Raw genomic sequence first — 20,232 nt, 5'->3', positions numbered from 1 at the left:
ACTGGTCCAAAGGAGGGGTAACAGGGCTGTTAGAGGTGGCTGCAAGGTTCATGCTCAGCGTTGGGGGATCGAAAGTCTCTCTGCTTCACCAGCACAGCAGACCCAACAGGTCTCAAGGTTGGGCGGATTCACCGCTCGGGTGTATATGGTCTAGTCCAGACAGTAGAAGTTGCATCAGCCAGTAATATCAGACCTCTGATAGTTTAAGGTCACTGGTAGCCAAAATAGTGAGTTGAAAGGCTTATTAGCTCGTTGTGTTCGGAGCTACAAAGGGACATGTCCAGCCATTTTGTCTGTCAGGCCCTACACCCCAGGTTTTGAGTTTTTACAATAAATATTTAATATTTTTATTCTGATACAATATGGGTTTTCATGTCCTTTTTTTTTTTTTGTATTGTACTCAAAGTTCACGTCTACATTTAAATCTGCCTTATTTCACCTTTTTAGAAATTACAATTGACAGAGCAAATAAGGATTGTAGGCAGACTATATGAACCAATATCAAATACCAAAACCAAGATGGTATAAGCAATACTTGACACCCATCTATTGTTCAACCTAAGCCTTGGCTGGTGCCTTCTAGCAAAAGGGATCCTGGTCAACTCATGGTTTAAACTGTGCAGAGATCTGATGAGTAGTTTTTCATTCAGACATAGTCATTGTAGCTTTCTCCATGCCCTATAATTGAAGTAAGTAGATTTTCCTCTTGAAATAGAGGTACTAAAGCTTGCCTCTAGCATGGTTGTAAAGGGTTCTCAAATTTCTTACAATCATTCTGCAATCTAATCACATCATAAAGCTACTTTTACTATCAATTTATAGCCAGGCAAGGCCTAATATTCCAGTTCTTATGAATAACTGGGAGCAGACCATTAGGATCTGGATGCAGACCACTAGGAACTAGATGCAGACCACTAGGAACTGGATGTAGACCGCTAGAAAGTGGAAGAAAATCTTTAGGGTAGTACATACAAGGCAGGTTTCAAGGTATAGGCAGACACAGAGTTCAGGATATGGGTGGGCCTCTGATAAAGGGTGCTGTCATGCCTTAACTAAGGTATCCTCTTACTTCCTGGTTCCACTGAGCCTAGCCGCACCCCTTTATGACACGGTCTCCTTATTTAATCTGACCGCACCAGCTGATCGACGCTGGATTATTGAACTACGTTCCGTACTCACGAACCGGCTACAACTTCGTTGTGAAAGCCTCTGTTACCGGACCGGACTGGAAGACTTCAAGTTCCCTTCACCTCTCCTCATCCACGACTAAAGCTGAACTCTCTTCTCTCATGATAACCGCCTCTGAGGAGATCTCGGGAACCAGTGTTCTATGTGCCGGAAGCTAAGTAAAACCTCTGTGATAAGCGTTACATCTCAAAGCCGTTATTTCCTGTCTCCAAAGTCCTTCGATAAAACAAACCAGTTACAGCTAACTTCAACTCATACTCTATATAAGTTAGCTGCATCTGTCTTGCTTCAGTTAAATGCTATGGAACAGCTATTGTAACTTCTTATCACCTAATTCATTAATACTACTAAGAGACTCTTACTGATTCAGTGTCTGCTAATTACTACCGTTTACTACTTAAAGCTACAGTGCCTGTAATTGTGGACTTCAGTTATCGTTTACTACTTAAAGCTACAGTGCCTGTAATTGTGGACTTCAGTTATCGTTTACTACTTAAAGCTACAGTGCCTGTAATTGTGGACTTCAGTTATCGTTTACTACTTAAAGCTACAGTGCCTGTAATTGTGGACTTCAGTTATCGTTTACTACTTAAAGCTACAGTGCCTGTAATTGTGGACTTCAGTTATCGTTTACTACTTAAAGCTACAGTGCCTGTAATTGTGGACTTCAGTTATCGTTTACTAATTAAAGCTACAGTACCTGTAAATTGGACTTAAAGTCACAATACCTTTTCCTTTTTATAATAAATATTCAACTATAAGAAATCTGCAGTTGTGTTCCTTCATAACAAATGTTTAGACGTGACAGGTGCAGGACTCTGGTACAGGGACAAATTATATTAAATTAAATAATGTTACCTTTTGTAATTGAGTAGCAATTCAATTTGTTGATTGCCAAAAAAAAGTATCAAAAGACGAAAAGACAAGTTTCTGTCATATGCTGTTTCAGCTTGCCCAAATTTCATTAACAAAAATAAAGATTTTGGAAAATGAATCAGATGAACCAAAAGTGTGCAAAAATTAAATGGGCCAATCAGTGTATTACAAATCAAATACATCATATAAATATTATGCATATGTTTTGTAGTACACCAATAGGTACATTTTCACCCCATTTGCTTCACAGATCAAGTAAGAAAAAGGAACCAATAGAGGGGAAAAGACAGAAAAGGAGGATGATCTGCAAACATCTATATTTATATGATATGTTTGTTAAATATATAATATATAAATATAGATTTTCCTGCTCCTCCTTTTCTTTCCTTTATTGGTCACTTTTATTTGATCTGTGAACTTATCAGTTGTCCTATAGCCATCAATCATCTTTTTTTCTCATCAATCATTATTTTTTTTTGGTGCCAAGGGCAATATTCAAGATCTTAATTCAAAACTAGCTGCTCATCCATTGCTCAATTCATTTGATTCATGATTTCGATCACCTGATTGGCTCAAATTAGGATGAATTGAATTTCGTACCACAATGAATCTCCAAGTCTAGCGGTAGTTATCCTATTGACTTCTATGGGAAAAATAGTATTTGGTCATAAGGGCTAAACTTCATTGAATAGAATGTAGCCCTTTAGAAGTATTGAGTTTTTAAAAACTATCTGGTTTCTCTGTACATTCTGAACTAAAAGTTTTATTAGTATTATTACGAAAAGTAAAAACAAAATTGTTGATTTAAGTTTTTTAATTGTTTCTCTTTCTTTTTCAAAAATAAAAAGCACAGTTCAGTAGATAAGGAAAACAATATATTTTTCTTAAAGAAAACGCATTCAAACTTCCAAGATTCTATGAGAACAAAAATAAGTACTTTTCTAAGCAAATTTTGATCAGTTACAAATATTATAAACATTCATGATATGATTGTTCTTTTTATTTACCAACAGGTTCAATCCTTAAAGTTGATGAAGAGAGAGAGGTGTCTAAATACAGTCCAAGTCAGAGGCATGCAAGTATTAGAGTTGCTTGAGGCAGTTTAGGGAGTTTCCTTTTACAATTGTCAGTATAACCAGTCCGTTATTATTTTTCCTTTTATCCACAGAATTCCAATCAAAGTACAGGTATGGGCAGAGGCATTACTAGAAACAATGGGGCCCCAGTGCGAAAATTGCCCCCATACATCTACCCCGCCATCCCCCCATATGTCTATCCTTCCCCTCCCATACGTCCCCCGCCCACACATGCAGACAAACACACATAGACACACACACATACACACACACAGAGATACACATATACAGACACACAAACAGACATAAACACACACATACATACACACACATACAGAAATACATACAGAGACACAGACACACACACATACAGGCACACACACATACAGACACACATCCAGACAGACACACAGACACACACACATACAGACAGACACACAGAAAGACATACACACACACGTGCATACAGACACATGCATACACACATACAGATAAACATTCATACAGACGCACATTCATACAGACACACATACACAAAGAAAAACACATGCATACAAACACACACATATCCAGACACATATACAAAATGTTTTAGTCACCCTCCTGTTTCCTACCTTTAAGATGCAGCAGTGTTACTTCCCTGGGGTCCAGTGGTGGCTCAGGCTGATGGGAGTCAGAGTTCCCACTCTGACTCCCTTGTCTCATTCCTTCCGCGCCGGTCCTGGTGTAAGCTGGGAGGAGTGACCGGGGCAGTCACTTCCTCCCAGCTCTGACATCATCAGAGGGGGGCCGGTTGCGCTGTTAAAGCATCGCAGCGCTGACCGGGCCCCCTGAAAATTCATTGCCATTGGGTGACCCTAACAGCATGGGCCACCCGATGGGCCCCTTCAATGCGACCCCGGCAGTTATACTGCGTGGGCCTTGGCCACATTATTTAGCCGGCGGGCACCGCTATTGCAGGGGTCCACAGGGCGGCAGGGCCCCCTCGAGTGACGGGCCTGGTCGCAGCTGCAAACCCTGTGACCGTGTTAGTTACGCCACTTGGTATGGAGTTCCCGAGAAGAGAAGTTGAGGTTCACTAGCCAGGGTCTGAAGTGAGTATTTAGATTTACAGGAGGGGAGAAACCAGTAGGGGTGGAGGTATGAATAATAATATCCAGAAAGAAGGAGGAATTATTGAAGATGTGTAGCAGGTGGAGCTGTAGTAGAGAACCGATAAATCCAACACACAAGGCTCAATAATCGAGCACTGAAACAGGTAGGCTTCTCTGCTACATAATTACTATAAGTAAATAAACAGTACACATAAAAAATAGAAATAAGAATTATAATAAGGAGACACATGACTATCTCTTTTCACTTTAGCTCTTTCTAACTCTTCCACATGTCAGAGTGCATTCATAGTACATTTTCCATAGACATTACGTCTTCTTTGACAGATTGTAGTGCTTTTAAGTTGACTTTTGAACATAAGTTCCAAACAATATATATACAACTGTGTAATTTGAATGACTTACATTTTATATCCACTATATATAAGACTCTATACAGAGCAATTGGAATGTAATTGGATTACTTATTTATTTTTTTATAATGTTTTTTTTTTTTTTTAAAGCCCTGTTAAATGTTTTCTAATGTATTCCTCTTCTCACAGCGTCTCTCCTGCATGTTGATAACAATTGAATAATTTTTTATTGTTTTTTCCCTAATCATTTTTCATTCTTGTTGCAAATTGAATCCCTTCACAGCCATTGATGTACATTTTATACTCATTTTACTGAGTACAGTTTGATAGCTTCATTCCATCTTCTGTTATTGTTGAATAGCCGGGATGCTCCTGCCTGTAATAAAGAGTCTGAAAAAGGTAAAGAAATGAGAAATAAATCAGTCCCTCTTCCACTGTTAGCTGTTTTCTGCATCAGAAAATAAAGGAAGCAGCATCTGAAGAATCTTAAAGATGATCATATAATTTTAACAATGAGACCCGACCAAGAGCCTTAATACAACCAATCATTATCCCAGATTGGGTAGCACAAAATATCTGCATAAAAACTAGTTCAAAAAGATTATTAATATCTATTCTTCTCTATTATGTGTCCTACTCAGAAGTGTTTATCTTTCCATTGTATCTTGCACTGTGCATTGTGATACCCGTAACAAAGATAAGAGATCTTCACATTTTCTCATAAATACTAGTACAATCACTTACAGTCTGTAGGTCAGAATCTGCATGGAAGGATGGAAGAGACAGCCACGAAAATTATGATGTTTTATATTGTATTTCAGAAGAATGGCTGGGCTTAATTAAACTCCCATCTGGAAGAAAACAGAATGTCTACAGGCAGCCTAATATATCCAAGGTCGTGATGACAGAAGTGCAAGTGATAAAGGCACTAGCCAAGATTAGGAAAACAAAGAACAATGTAATCAAGATAACTTTCAAGGTGTAAGCATGAACTCAGTAAAATAAAAGTTGTAAAAAGTGCAGTTAGATACATCAAAAGGCAGTACTTCAGGAAGTACAGGGTTTAGATTACAACACCTCCAAAAGAACAAGGTCCACATGCAAATTGCAGGGGCAAATGGACATCACTAGAAGCTGGATGAACAGGATCATTGTATGACACAAGGTGGTCATTGTGGGTGTGTATACTGGTCGCAGATGACATAGAGCTATGTCACTGATGGATCCTTGTGTAGAAATGGTTTGAGAAAGACACTCAGTAGTTGGATAACTAACATGATGGGTTTACATTATGGTGATGAGCTGTGAGTCTTTTGATTGTGTTTTAGAGGAATGTTTATTTTCAGAATTTTAAACTTTATATTATTCATTATTAATTAATTATTACTTTTTACCGTTAATGTTGCATGCTGAAGATATTCCCTCTTATGTTCACTCTCCCCTCCTTTTGCACAATGTGAGCATATACATTAATATTAGAGATGTCCCGAACAGTTCGCCGGGAACTGTTCGCCGGTGAACATAGCTTGTTCGCGGTCGCCGGGCGAACATATGCAATGTTCGGTCCGCCCCCTATTCGTCATCATTGAGTAAACTTTGACCCTGTACCTTACAGTCAGCAGACACATTCCAGCCAATCAGCAGCAGACCCTCCCTCCTAGATCCTCCCACCTCCATGATGAATAGGGGGCGGACCGAACATCGCATATGTTCGCCCGCCGTGGCGACCGCGAACAAGCTATGTTCGCCAGCGAACAGTTCCCGGCGAACTGTTCGGGACATCTCTAATCTCTAATTAATATACATCTATCTATCTATCTATCTAGGAAAGTGAAGGCAACAGTAGCTCCATTTGTGCTAGGGACACTCAGGGCTGTAACCCCCAATATTTGTCCAGAAGAGTGCAGTTCTAGGAATATCTATGATACTGCTATTCCTGAGACCCCCAGGACTCCAGAATATGTGGAATTCACAAAATATCATTTGGAGTCGTTTTAAAATTTGTATTATATATATATATAAAATTTGTATTTTATATATATATATATATATATATATATATATATATATATATATATATATATATATAAATACTGAAACAAAGTAGTACCAACTTTGTCTCCCATCTTTTGACTGGGTTGGAATTTAGGTGAAGTTTTTATCTTTTTTTTTGTAATTTATCATTTTTATTTTTATTTGAATCTTAACAACAATGTTTGAAGTACAGTAATATCTTTGCAATGGATACATAAGAAAATATAGGGTTAAACACATATTAGTATAACATTATTGTCTGGTGCTCCTATGATAAACACAATGTATAACAAAATGACAGTACAAATATTATATGGAAAACAACAAATCCTATGAAACTGCAAACATAAAAAAGCTAATAGGTGGACATTTTAACTGTATTAAAACACTAATAATATACACTGATTAGTCACAAGATTAAAACCACTGACAGCAGGAGTGAATAATATAGATTATGTTGTTACAATGTCACCTATCAAGGGTTGGGATATATTTTAGGCAGCAAGCAAACAGTCAGTTCTCGCATTTCATGTGTTGGAAGCAGAGATAATGGTCAAGTGAAAATATCTCAGTATTTTTGAAAATGGCCAAATAGTTATTGTAGACGACTGAGTCAAAGCAAATCCAAAATGGCAAATCATGTGGGGTGTTCCCAGTATGCATTTGTTAGTACCTACCAAAAGTAGTGCATGGAAGGACAAAAGGTGAACTGGCAACACAGTCATGGGCGATCACACAGAGCTACTGTAGGTAATATTGCTGAAAAACATAATGCTGGCCATGATATATAGGTATTAGAGCACACAGGGAATTGCAGTTTGTTGCGTATGGAGCTGCGTATCAGAGTGTCAATGATGACCCATGTCCACAGCCTTCAATGGGGACGTGAGCATCCGTTCTACATCATGGAATTTTAAATTCCCTTTTAATTCACTTTGAATTTCTAACATTACACACTTTAGTGAATATACCTGCCAGGTTTAGAGTATAAGCTTCTAAATTCTGCGTATTGCCAGTCTCCAACACTTTCATTTCCCGTCCAAGCTTACATAAAAGGTATATTTTTCCAAATATGGTAGGAAGTTGCCTTAAGGCCTTTTTTATGTTTGCAGTTTCATTATCGTATTTGATTATTGGCACAGACATAATATTTTAATGAAAACTAATGTATAGGTTTACTAAAATGTTATTATTCTTGCACTATAAATTTGCTGAGCAGCTTCTTCAATGTTTTTTACTTCAATTTGCTTTGGATTTTAAAAAACAATTGATGAAAAAATGATTGAATACAGAAAGGAAGAAAGGTTGTAAATTGTGCCATATATATATAACCTGTTCAAATGTAATTAACAATTGTTTCATGTGGAGCAGCACCGTTCAGGACAGTTAGTTATATTAAAGGGACACTATAGTCACCAAAATGCCTTGGTGTATATACCATACCGCAGAGTCCGCCCACAGGGATGCAGTGTGTAAGTTTGTGTATAGTGAATTCGGAGTGTGTGTTTGTGTAGGGATGTAGTGTGTGTATAGTGCATGCATAGTGTGAGTTTGTGTATATAATGAATGCATAGTGTGTGCTTGAGTAGGGATGTAGTGTGTGTGTATGGTGAATGCTGTGTGTGTTTGTGTAGGCATGTAATGTGTATAGAATGAATGCAGAGTGTGTATTTCTGTAGTTGAGTTAGTGTGTATAGTGAATGCAGTGTGTATTTCTGTAGTTGAGGAAATGTGTATAGAATGAATGCAGAGTGTTTGTTTCTGTAGTCGAGGTATTGTGTATAGTGTATGCAGTGTGTGTGTTTGTGTAGTGGATCTAGTGTGTGTATAGTGAATGCAGTGTGTGTGTTTGTGTAGTGGAGATAGTGTGTGTGTACAGTGGATGCAGTGTGTGTATAGGAATTCAGTGTGCGTGTTTGTTTAGAGAAGATAGTGTGTATAGTGAAAGCAGTGTGTGTTTGTGCAGTGGATGTAGTGTGTGTATAGTGATGCAGTGTGTGTATTTGTGTAGTGGAGATATTGTGTATAGTGAATGCAGTGTGTGTAGTGGATGTGGTGTGTGTATAGTGAATGCAGTGTGTGTGTGTGTGTGTTTGTGTAGTGGAGACAGTGTATATAATAAATGCAGTGTGTGTTTGTGTAGTTGGTGTAGTGTGTATTGTAAGTGCAGTGTGTGTATTTGTGTAGTGGAGATAGTGTAAATAATGAATGCAGAGTGTGTGAGTTTGTGTAGTTGAGATGGTGTGTATAGTGAATGCTGTGTGTGTTGCGTAGTGCAGGTAGTGTGTATAGTGCATGCAGTGTGTGTTTGTGTATGGACATAGTGTGCATATAATGAATGCAGAGAGTGCTTGTGTAGTTGAGGTAGTGTGTATAGTGAATGCAGTGTGTGTTTGTGTAGTGGAGGTAGTCTGTATAGTGACTGTATAGTGTGTGTTTGTGTAGTGGATGTAGTGTGTATAAAGGGGCTGCAGTTAGTAGGGGAGGGGGGGAGCATTTTTTTTACATACCTGTTTAAAGGACCACTATATTCCTAGGAAAACATACTCGTTTTCCTGGCACTATAGTGCCCTGAGGGTGCCCCCACCCTCAGGGACCCCCTCCCGCCGGGCTCTGGGGAGAGGAAATGGGTTAAAACTTACCTTTCTCCAGCGCCGGGCGGGGAGTTCTTCTCCTCCGATCCTCCTCCTCTCCTCCCATTCGGCTGAATGCGCACGCGCGGCAAGAGCTGCGCGCGCATTCAGCCGGTCTCATAGGAAAGCATTATCAATGCTTTCCTATGGACGCTTGCGTGCTCTCACTGGGATTTTAACAGTGAGAATTACGCAAGCGCCTCTAGCGGCTGGCAATGAGACAGCCACTAGAGGCTTTGAGAGCTGGATTAACCCATTTATAAACATAGCAGTTTCTCTGAAACTGCTATGTTTATAAAAAAATGGGTTAACCCTAGCTGGACCTGGCACCCAGACCACTTCATTAAGCTGAAGTGGTCTGGGTGCCTAGAGTGGTCCTTTAACAACATTTTATTTTACTCCTTCCTCCCTGCTTCTTACTTGTGGTCAGGGATGGGGGAGATCTCATCCAGAGGCGCTGTACATTGCAGAGGGGGCCCGCAGCACACTCCATCTTCCCTTCCCCGGAAGAGAGCAGTCCGGGCTCCCCAGGACCGTCGAGCCCATGACAACTGTCATGGTTGTCATGCCCTGATGGCGGCCCTGTATACAGCGATAGTCACACCTCACTGCATGTGACTTACACAGCCTTCCTAAGCATGTACTGTAAAGGTGTAACATATTCATCCGCTAATAAAAATGTGGTTAATGGCATTTACTGTCCACACAGGAAAAGTTGTACCGAGCGGCAACCAAATCCACAGAAGGGTTAATGCTGAGCAGCAATTATGCAAATGGGAACCTGGTAACTAGAGGCCTGCTCAGTGCCCTGCCGTGGTTTCCCTTGTGGTTGTCCGAGAGCGCGTTATTGATTCTGGTAATTCTGGTTATTTGACTTTGGCATTGTTTTTGACTTCTCTGTTTTCTGGCATCCCTGACTCCTGGATTTCCTTATCGCTGTGTCTCTTTTTTGTTTCCCTTGACCTCGGCTATTCCTGACTATTCTTTGGTACGTTAGTCCGGCCATTCTAAGGTCCGGTATAGGTTACCTATCAGTCCTCTATGTTACACAATTCTACGTGCTGGATCATTCTGTAATCCTGACAAAAGGGAGAGCTAATCTTTACATTTAGTTTATTGCACAGTCTGTTTAATTTAGAATTTCTTATCTTTTACTCTGCAGGAGCTTCCTGTGTGGGATTAAAGTGCAATTTATTTAGCAGGAGATGAGAACTTCTTGTGACGGAATTCCGTCACTGAGTGCCATATCCCCATGTGCCTGCTGTCTATTTCTATAGGGGGACATATGTGATGGATGGCCTGGTTTGTTTGGCACAAGCCACACGCTTGCGGTGCCATTTTTGGGACTGTTTTATATGTGCCTGTATATGCAGATGTGGGTCAACAAAGGGGAGAGAGATGCAGCAGCTCTTTAAAGAATAGTTAAGTGAAATGTATTGCTTGTCTGTGCCTCTCCCCCTCCCCTTCCTTTGTCTGTCACAGCAGGGCTTTGCCACAGGGACACTGCCAGTTCAGTTTGAACTGGCTGCTTTGTCCCTCTTCCAGCCCTCATCAGCTTCTTGCGATTGAAACCCCTGTTGTTTTGTGTTGGAGATCCCATGTAGGGGCTTGTGCATTTAAAACCTTGTGTGACAAAATAAATCAAGGCAGTCATTGCTGTACTCCCACAGCTATGTCTCCTTCAGTTACTGGGGGGAAAGGGGTACTCACTGTTCCAGCTCGTGGAGGATGCAGCAGTGAAAGTCCTTGTAAGGGCTCAGAAGCACCCATGGAACGCGCATCGAGCTAGTCCCCTATCCGTTCCCCAGCTAGGAAGCGGCCCCTAAAGAGAGTTACCCTGCTGGGGTACAGGGAGCTTTGCCACGCTTCTAAAGTTAAGGTCTGATTGAAAAAGAAACCATATTTATCATGCAGGCTGTGTCAGTCACAGCCAGGGGAGGATTGGCTAGGGCTGCTTAAACTAAAGCAGAAGTGATATAAATCATAAATGGAAGATTATTGAGCCGTGAGACTGCAGAACCGTGATCTATATTACATACAGGAGGCTCCTGCAGGGTCTAACAAGCTATTAACAGAGCAGGAAATAAGAAATTCTAAATTCATTTGCAATAAAGGAAGTTTTAAACATTAGATGACTCTTTATAGGAAGTGTTTAGGAAGACTGTGAAAGTCACATGCAGGAAGGTGCTACTAGGGCTGCATAACAAAGTAATTTAACTCCTAAATGGTAGAGAATTGAGCAGTGAAACTTCAGAGGCATGATCTACACACCAAAACTGCTTAACTGAGCAAACGTTGTTCTGGTGACTATAGGATCCTTTTAAGAAACTGTAAGTAATATAATTATATATTACTGCATATGACTAAAGTACACTAGAAAATTACTCTGCTTTGCCTAACCAAACCCAGGGTGTTTCACAAATATGTATCTCTATATTTCCTTTATGTAGAAAATTTCAATAACATTTGGAAAAAAATATATAAGAAGTCATTTATTTAATTGATCACCAAAACTTGTTAGCAGTTCGATTAACTGAAACATATAGTGAATGGATTTGTCATGCTTTATTCTGTAATTAAAGTGCTCATGACCTGTGCACAGGCTCTATCTTCAGGTCGAAGAAAACTTGAAACACAATAATGAATAGAACAAGGGAAACAGTTAATTCCCTGGTGTATATTTTCATGTGTGTCATGTAACATTCCATCTGTTGACATTTTTACTTGAAAAAGAAAAGATTAGTTTCCATCAAGAAAGCTTTAGCAGTGCAATGACATGAAACATTTTTTTGGGGGCTATGATATCAATTGATCCTTTAGAACAATATACCGGTAATCCGCTCACTCCAAAGAAAAATCACAAAGCTATTGACTATGTTGGCTGACGTATTTTATTGAAGGTTCAGTTTAAAATTCAATTCAATCAGTATTCTTACACACGACTATAGTTTTGTAGTTTGTCACTGTTATTATCCTCTATTATGGCTGTAATGTAACACATCAGAATTTAACACGCGTAATGAAATACTGTTGTTGAAGTCTATAGAGAAGGTTTGCCGATACGCTGTGAAGTTGCAGGCAACACTATAGACAGATGGAGGTCATTTAGTTAGATCCTTCACTGACCCTTCACCTTTCTTCCTTGAGCCTCTGGCAAAGAGTCTCTAATGAGACAGAGAGGGGTATTTTTTATATACACCCCTCCCTCCCTTGCATGGGAGAATCCTTTATAAGACAGTGTGTGAATAAATCTAGAGTGCCTGTTTTAACCCTCAAGCTGAAGTGTCATCTCATTCTTGGGGGAGGATTTATTGCATGCTGTTTCAGTTTGACTGCTAGGAGTGCAAACCTATTCGTATGGTTCCTATTCAACTGTCTACAGCATTCAGAGGCTTGAGAGGATTTATATGCTTCTCAGATTCGGTGATTGTGGTGTCTGCCAGAGTGCTTGAAGTCCTCAGGAAACGCTAGGAGCATCCTTTAACGGAGGTACCCAGTCGGGTTGTCAGGCGATCCGTTACACCCCTACATACTTATTAACCCTTAATAGGTAATACATGGGATGGGCGGCAGCATTGTAACCTAGCTGTGTGATACAAAAAGTGAATACAAATATAAGTTCTGCGCTCACTCCCATCACTCCTGGGCGGCAGCAACGACCACAGTACACATCAGCTCCAATACGTGTAGTAAAAACCAAAGAAAAAGTTACCTGCGCACTCTCCTTAATCCACAGTACACAGCAGCTCCAATACGTATAGTAAAAACCAAAGAAAAACCTACTCCTAGAAAATAAAGCGCACAAACTATCACATAGAAGTAACTCGTACCTCTTTGAACAATTGAAGTATGATTGGGATATGTGGGAAGACGAAATTAAAAAAGCCTATAATCTGTAACAATCTGTCCTATTGTTGCAATGCATCACTCAAATTGTATGCCTTATATATTACTATATTAATCGTCACATTGGATGGATCTCCCCTTCCCTCTTCCAAGTTTCCCTCCCCTTCCCAACCCTTATTACAATGTTTTTATATTTTGTTATAATCTTACAAAAAAAAAGAAAAAAGAAAAAGTTACCTGTGCTTTCTCCTTAATACCTACGTATATTTAAACAAATGGAGGTCATTTAAGGGTTAAGGGTTAATAAGTATATAGGGGTGTATATAACAAATACCCCTCTCTGTCTCATTAGAGATATCTTTGCCAGAGGCTCAATGAAGCAAGATGAAGGGTCAGTGTAGGACCTGTCTAGGGGGGTCTGCCTTGACGTTGGCAGGCAGGCATTCCCTCCAGTGGCCATTGGAGTAACTAGACCTCCATTTATTTAAATATACACCCTGTTCCAAATTATTATGCAAATTATATTTTTCTCATTTACCTAAGTAATTGATGTAAATAACATTCAGCATAATTCTCATGTTATCAACTATTAAGAGTACAATTCAAATTGTATTGAACAAACCTCCTAATGATAACAGTATTTTTTTTAAACATAAAAAACTTACAATGCACTGTTCCAAATTATTACGTACAGTAAGTTTCAAAATACTTTATAGGTTGTAAAGAACTGAAAATTGTCATTTGTTGTGTTTGCAGCATATTTACTGAAATCAAAAGCTATTTCAATCAAACTTATAACAACATTTTAACTTTTTAAACATTTTAACAGGTCACGTTACATTTTAACATAGGACCCCTTATTTGATAGCAGCTTCACAAGTCTTGCATCCATTGAACTTGTGATTTTTTGGACAGTTTCCGCTTGAATTTGTTTGCAATATGTCAGAATAGCCTCCCAGAGCTGCTGTTTGGATGTAAACTGCCTCCCATCCTCATAGATCTTTTGCTTCAGGATGCTCCAAAGGTTCTCAATAGGATTGAGGTCAGGGGAGGATGGAGGCTACACCACACCACTTTCTCTCATTTTATCCCCATAGCAGCCATTGATGCAAAGGTATTCTTTGCAGCATGAGATGGTGCATTGACATGCATGAAGATGTTTTTATTACAGAAAGCATAGTTCTTCCTTCTGTACCAGGGAAGAAAGTGGTCAGTCAGAAACTCCACATACTTTGCAGAGGTCATCTTTACACCTTCGGGGACCCTAAAAGGGCCGGCCAGCTCTCTTCCCATGATTCCGGACCAAAATATGACTCCACTACTGCCTTGCCAACGTCGCAGCCTTGTTGGATCAGGATGGCTGTCCACCAACCATCCATCTAGACCATCCAGGGTTGCACTGCAATCATTAGTGTACAGGACTGTTTGAAAATTAGTCTTCATGTATTTTTCTGCCCAATGCAGCCGTTTCTGCTTGGCGCATTGGTTAGAGGTGGGCAAATAAAAGGTTTATGCACAGTTGCAAGACTCTGGAGGACTCTACACCTTGATGTCCGTGGGACTCCAGAGGCACCAGCAGCTTCAAATATCTGTTTGCTACTATGTAATGGTATTTTAGCAGCTGCTCTCTTGATCCGATGCATGGATCTGGCAGAAATCTTCCTCAATGTGCCTTTATCTGCACAAACTCGTCTGTGCTCTGAATCAGCCACAAATCTCTTAATAGTGCAATGATCACGCTTATGTTTTTGTGAAATATCGAATGTTTTCATACCTCGTCCAAGGCATTGAACTATTTCACTCTTTTTGGCAGCAGAGAGATCCTTTTTCTGCCCCATATTGCATGAAAATGGTGCTCTGCTTAATAATGTGGAACACCCTCCTTTAGTAGTTTTTCCTTAAATTGGGCTCATCTGGCAATCTAATTATCACAGGTGTCCGAGATTGTTTTCAGTGATCAAAAGAGCCCTGAGACACAATGCCATCCATGAGCTATACTGAAAAACAAAATATTTAATCTTTGTGACACTTAAATAGAATTTGCATAATAATTTGGAACAGGGTGTACAAACAAACTACTATTTCATGCATACGTATAACATTGCGCATGCGCAAGCAACAGACATGCGGATGCGTACCAAAGCCAAATCAACGCGCATGTACAAACTATTTCTTCCCGCATACGCAAAATCACATAATGTGGCGCATGTGCAAATAAAGAAAACAACAAATAACGCGCACATGTATACTAGCTTCACGCGAAACAAGTAATTGAGCATTAACCAATCCCAAGAGCTATCATGTCTGCATATGAGAAAAATACAGAAGGTTATAGACCAAAAAAAAAAGAATCTCAAAATATATAACAACCCTCGCAAGCTGAGAGTCTCTGTTAACTGTCACTGTTTTATACAATATTAATAAATTCCCATATCCAATACAAGCGTTTTGAAATATGAATAAATATTCAAGATAATCAAATCATTTCAATAAATCACAAATGATATGTCCTTTACTCCATGAGACTATCCAAACTAATAAATCAAAAAATAAAGAAGGTCTTTAAAATGCATATTTTATAAATAGATGTGTATTATGTGTATAAATCAATTATAGTGCACTCATCTAATTAAAGTGCATATAAGATTAGACAAAGTGCATATATTATAAATGTAATTTGAAGTGCATAAATTGAATTAAAGTGCATATATTATACATGTGTAAAAAGACAAATATTAAGGTATATAATTAAAGTGCATATATTATACATGTGTAAAAATAAATATTAAGGTATATAATTAAAGTGCATATAAAAGACGTGTGCAAAGAAAATAAATATTAAAGTGCATAAACAATGAATTAATTTAATGAGACAGGACGATATCCACCTCTCATTAAAGTGCACACAAATATAACTTTAAGTAAAAAGATTATTTCTAAAAATCGGATTAAAAGGGCAACAAATCTCTAATTACTAAAAATATACTGTTATAATCTCATTTTACAATTATGATTATGTTTATTTAAATTGGACAGAAAATGTGATTGTTTATTTATCGTAACAAATAATCATGCAAGATGCACCACTGGGAGTGAAAAAGTGGTGTATTTGACAAACTACCCCCAACACCAGCACACCAAATTGACAATCTGTAACAAAAAATTAAAAAAGTGAGTTACCTAGGGCACCCACACAAGGGTCACATAAGAAAAGTAATTTTCCTTGTTTAAATTGTATATGCTGTAACTCCATGATCAAAGGATTTGTCTTTTATCATCCATATAATGTACTATAAAGAATATATTCCATTATACAGTTTGTGACGAAGCATTGTGGAGGTTAGGGGGAGTTCCTCTCATCAATGTGTGTGTGTGTGTGGTGCGGGGGGGGGGGGGGGGAGGAGGGGCTAATGTGAAAGCACATGGGCACTTGGGCAGTCTATTAGGGACCATAAGTTATTTTTTTTACCACAATTGGAATTTAGTTTAGGGATAGTCTCAACACCTACAGCACCTTGAGTGGATAACCATATTAGGACCAAGTGGCAATCCTTGTTGCCTCGGACTGCTTCTGGGATGGTGGTTCCTCCTATAGAGGGAGGGGTGGGTGCAAGCTCTCTGGGTGCTGCTGAATCATTCCTGCCCCCTCCAGCACCAGCAGTTACCAATTTTTCCATCCCAGTCCTAGATGTTAGTACGGGTATAGTACAGAATGTTGCACAGGCTGCTCATTAGGCTGCCTGTATGTGCTGGTTGGGCCCTTTGGACCTGCATTTAAAGCAGGAAATGAAAGACAAGATTTGGAATGTGGAGTTTTCAGAAATATTTTCCCACTTTCCCACGGAGGACTTAACACCCCTTGAGAAGGAGGGTAAGGAGTCCCATAGGAAAAAGAAAAATTTGGTTCTGGAAGAATCCAGCGAAATTTGGAAATTGAATCCAAGCATTTTCGATCCTGGCAGCACTAGTGGGGAAAAGTACCCCAATAAATGCTTAGCTTCTTCTGTTACTAAGACCTCTTTTGGACTGCTTGCTGCGTCAATGCGGTTTAAGCTGCAGGCGCTATGACGAGCAATTCCGCCTAAGGATGGTTGTGCAGCCATCCATGGGCTGGAACAAGATGGATATAGGCCTTTCTATAGGCCTGGAAGGGATGCGGCCATTTATTTTAGAAGCGATGGTGTTCATCTTTCAGAGGTTAGCCTTGATTTATTCAATTTAGCCCTGCATGAGACAATCGACCACGACATGGCTTCGGTGGTGGGGCACACCCGCCGATTTGAAATTTAAAACAGCAGGGCGAATAACGGGGTGTGTCCTTGCCAATCGAGGTGGATCAGAACTAAATGAGTATGATGGTGTAGTGGGGTTCACCCCTTGCCACCTCTCAAAATGGTATGGATGTATCCACTGAGCTAAAGGCTGGCTTGTGGTCAGCATTTACTGAATGATAAGCTCGGAAGTGTGGTTAAGGATTTGTAAGATGAGAGGGGTAGCACCCAGGGAAATGTTAAGTTAATAATTTATGGATTGTTAGTTATTGTCAAGGAAGAGTTATGATCCAACTTACCTCTCCCTTGTGTCTCTTCCCCCTTTTTCTCCATCTACCCCTGAGCAGCATGCCTCTGTAGTAATCATATCCATAACGTTTCCTCCTGCAGGCTGCTCCTCCTAACTGCGTTTAACACAAGTGGTGGGAGTGCTCAGCATGCATGTAGAAAGAGAAGGGTATGTGATGTCCCTCCCTACCCCTCATCTTATTCCACACTTAACACTCCTCTCTGCACATGGAAAGCAAGACCTAGCAGGGAGATGCATCAAGCCATGGACTTCACAAGACTTCTGAATGTGTCCTGGTACCTGGCACCGAGACATCAGCAGCAGGTCCTTTAAGGCCTGCAAGTTGCCAGATGGGGTCTCAATCTATATCCCATGACCCACTAAAACTCTTATCTCCCCAGCACCCACTACTGACACTATGCCATTTTGCACCCACTACAGTGCGCTCACAATATCTGTGAGATCTGCAAAAAGAATGGGGAGAAGAGCAGTAGTAGCCAAAAATGCATGCTCATTTTGCAAGGGAGGCCTGTAAGTTGTCAATCTGTCCCTGATAAAGTGAAAAGCTTAGAGAAAGGGATATGGAATACAAGACTGCTGTGAAAATATATGTTGAAGGACCACTTCGCCCAGACCACTTCATTGAGATAAAATGGGCTGTGTGCCTTTAGTGGTCCTTTAAGGAAGATAGGATACAGAACTTAAATTAAGATGAGCACTTTATAATCAATTGTAGTAATTTGTGGGGGCAGTACTGCACAATATTTGTAGACATATTTTAATTGACCAGTAACATTATAAGGGTATTTGGGTTGAATCGTAGGGGAAGTGAGAATTGTGTGCAGCCTACCAGCATTTGCAAATAAATTAACAGTTAATTAAGTCATGTTAATATCTTTAATAAATTAATAAATATATATTTAAAGATACTCTAAAAACTACTTAAGTTGACTAAGCTGGTTAAAAATTGTAGAAATTGAAAAAGTTTCAAAAATGTTAAACTCTGATTTAAAATCAAAAGTCTCTATGATGTATTAGTTCTCTGGAGTCATCAATTAAAAACATTCTTCATTCATGTTTTATGAAGAAATTTACAAGACCAGATGGGAAAAAACTCTACTAAGTTAATGAAAATGCCAATCGATCATTAAACACGATGCCTAATGAAAGCATATCTGTTTTTTTTTTTTAAAAAAACAAAACATTGGCTTTCATGTTTTAATGATTTTCAGAAATAATCACTCTAATTTTGAAAAAATAATAATTCGGGTAACGATTTTCAAGAAATATGCAAACATAATAAATGTTGCAAAAACTTCCAGACTGGTAATATGTATGTTTGGAGTCACAAAAAAAAAAGCATTGCTGCGTTACCTTAGGGCAATGCACAAAACAAACAAAAATGAGATTCTGTGTAATGAATTTAAACAATTAACACAACAGCTTCCTAGAAAGCAGCCTGCAGTAATGACTTCATACTGAACACACAAAAAAGCAATGTTGCATTAGTAGATGAGAGGATGAAACGGCCTCATTTGATTTCGACTCTCATTACACTTATCGGCCGCAACATTAAAACCACCTGCATAATATCCTTGTGCTGCTAAAGCAGCTCTGATGAATCAAGGCATGGACTCCACAAGACATCTGAATGTGCCCTGGTACCTGGCATTAGCAGCAGATCCTTTTAAGCCTGCAAGTTACTAGACGGGGCCTCAATGGATCAGATTTGTTGTTCCAGCACATACCACAGATGCTCTCTTGAGATCTGAACACTTTAAATTAATTGTCATCTTCTTCAAACGATTCCAATTTTTGCAGTGTGACAGGGTGTATTATTCTGCTTAAAGAGACCACTGCCATCACGGCAAGCAACATTGTCATGAAGGGATGAATGCATAGGCGTGCGCAGCCTATTACATAAGGGTGTGCACCTTAAAGCACAAACACACACGCCGCGTATATACAGTTGAAAGAAAAAGTATGTGAACCCTTTGGAATGATATGGATTTCTGCACAAATTGGTCATAAAATGTGATCTGATCATCATCTAAGTCACAACAATAGACAATCACAGTCTGCTTAAACTAATAACACACAAAGAATGAAATGTTGCCATGTTTTTATTGAACACACCATGTAAACATTCACAGTGCAGGTGGAAAAAAGTATGTGAACCCTTGGATTTAATAACTGGTTGAACCTCCTTTGGCAGCAATAGCTTCAACCAAACGTTTCCTGTAGTTGCAGATCAGATGTGCACAACGGTCAGGAGTAATTCTTCTTGGGATGTCTGGTGTGAATCGCTTTCTTGAGGTCATGCCACAGCATCTCAATTGGGTTGAGGTCAGGACTCTGACTGGGCCACTTCAGAAGGCATATTTTCTTCTGTTTAAGCCATTCTGTTGTTGATTTGCTTCTATGCTTTGGGTCACTGTCCTGTTGCAATACCCATCTTCTGTTGAGCTTCAGCTGTTAGACAGATGGCCTTAAGTTCTCCTGCAAAATGTCTTGATAAACTTGGGAATTCATTTTTCCTTCAAAGATAGCAATC

At 39.4% G+C, this 20,232-nt stretch overlaps 1 long non-coding RNA gene across 1 annotated transcript in view; it reads right to left on the bottom strand.

Moving 5' to 3' along the window:
- Window positions 1-4,696: 4,696 nt before the first annotated feature.
- LOC134598059 (uncharacterized) overlaps window positions 4,697-20,232 on the bottom strand; it is a 33,299-nt gene continuing 17,763 nt past the window's right edge. Inside the window, exon 2 of the long non-coding RNA XR_010090341.1 lies at window positions 4,697-4,995. This is a non-coding gene — a long non-coding RNA (uncharacterized LOC134598059). The remainder of the gene's footprint in view (window positions 4,996-20,232) is intronic.

Source organism: Pelobates fuscus, chromosome 1 (assembly GCF_036172605.1).
Source record: "Pelobates fuscus isolate aPelFus1 chromosome 1, aPelFus1.pri, whole genome shotgun sequence".
In the NCBI taxonomy this organism is placed as follows: domain Eukaryota; kingdom Metazoa; phylum Chordata; class Amphibia; order Anura; family Pelobatidae; genus Pelobates; species Pelobates fuscus.
This window is presented reverse-complemented; position numbering and strand designations above follow the sequence as displayed.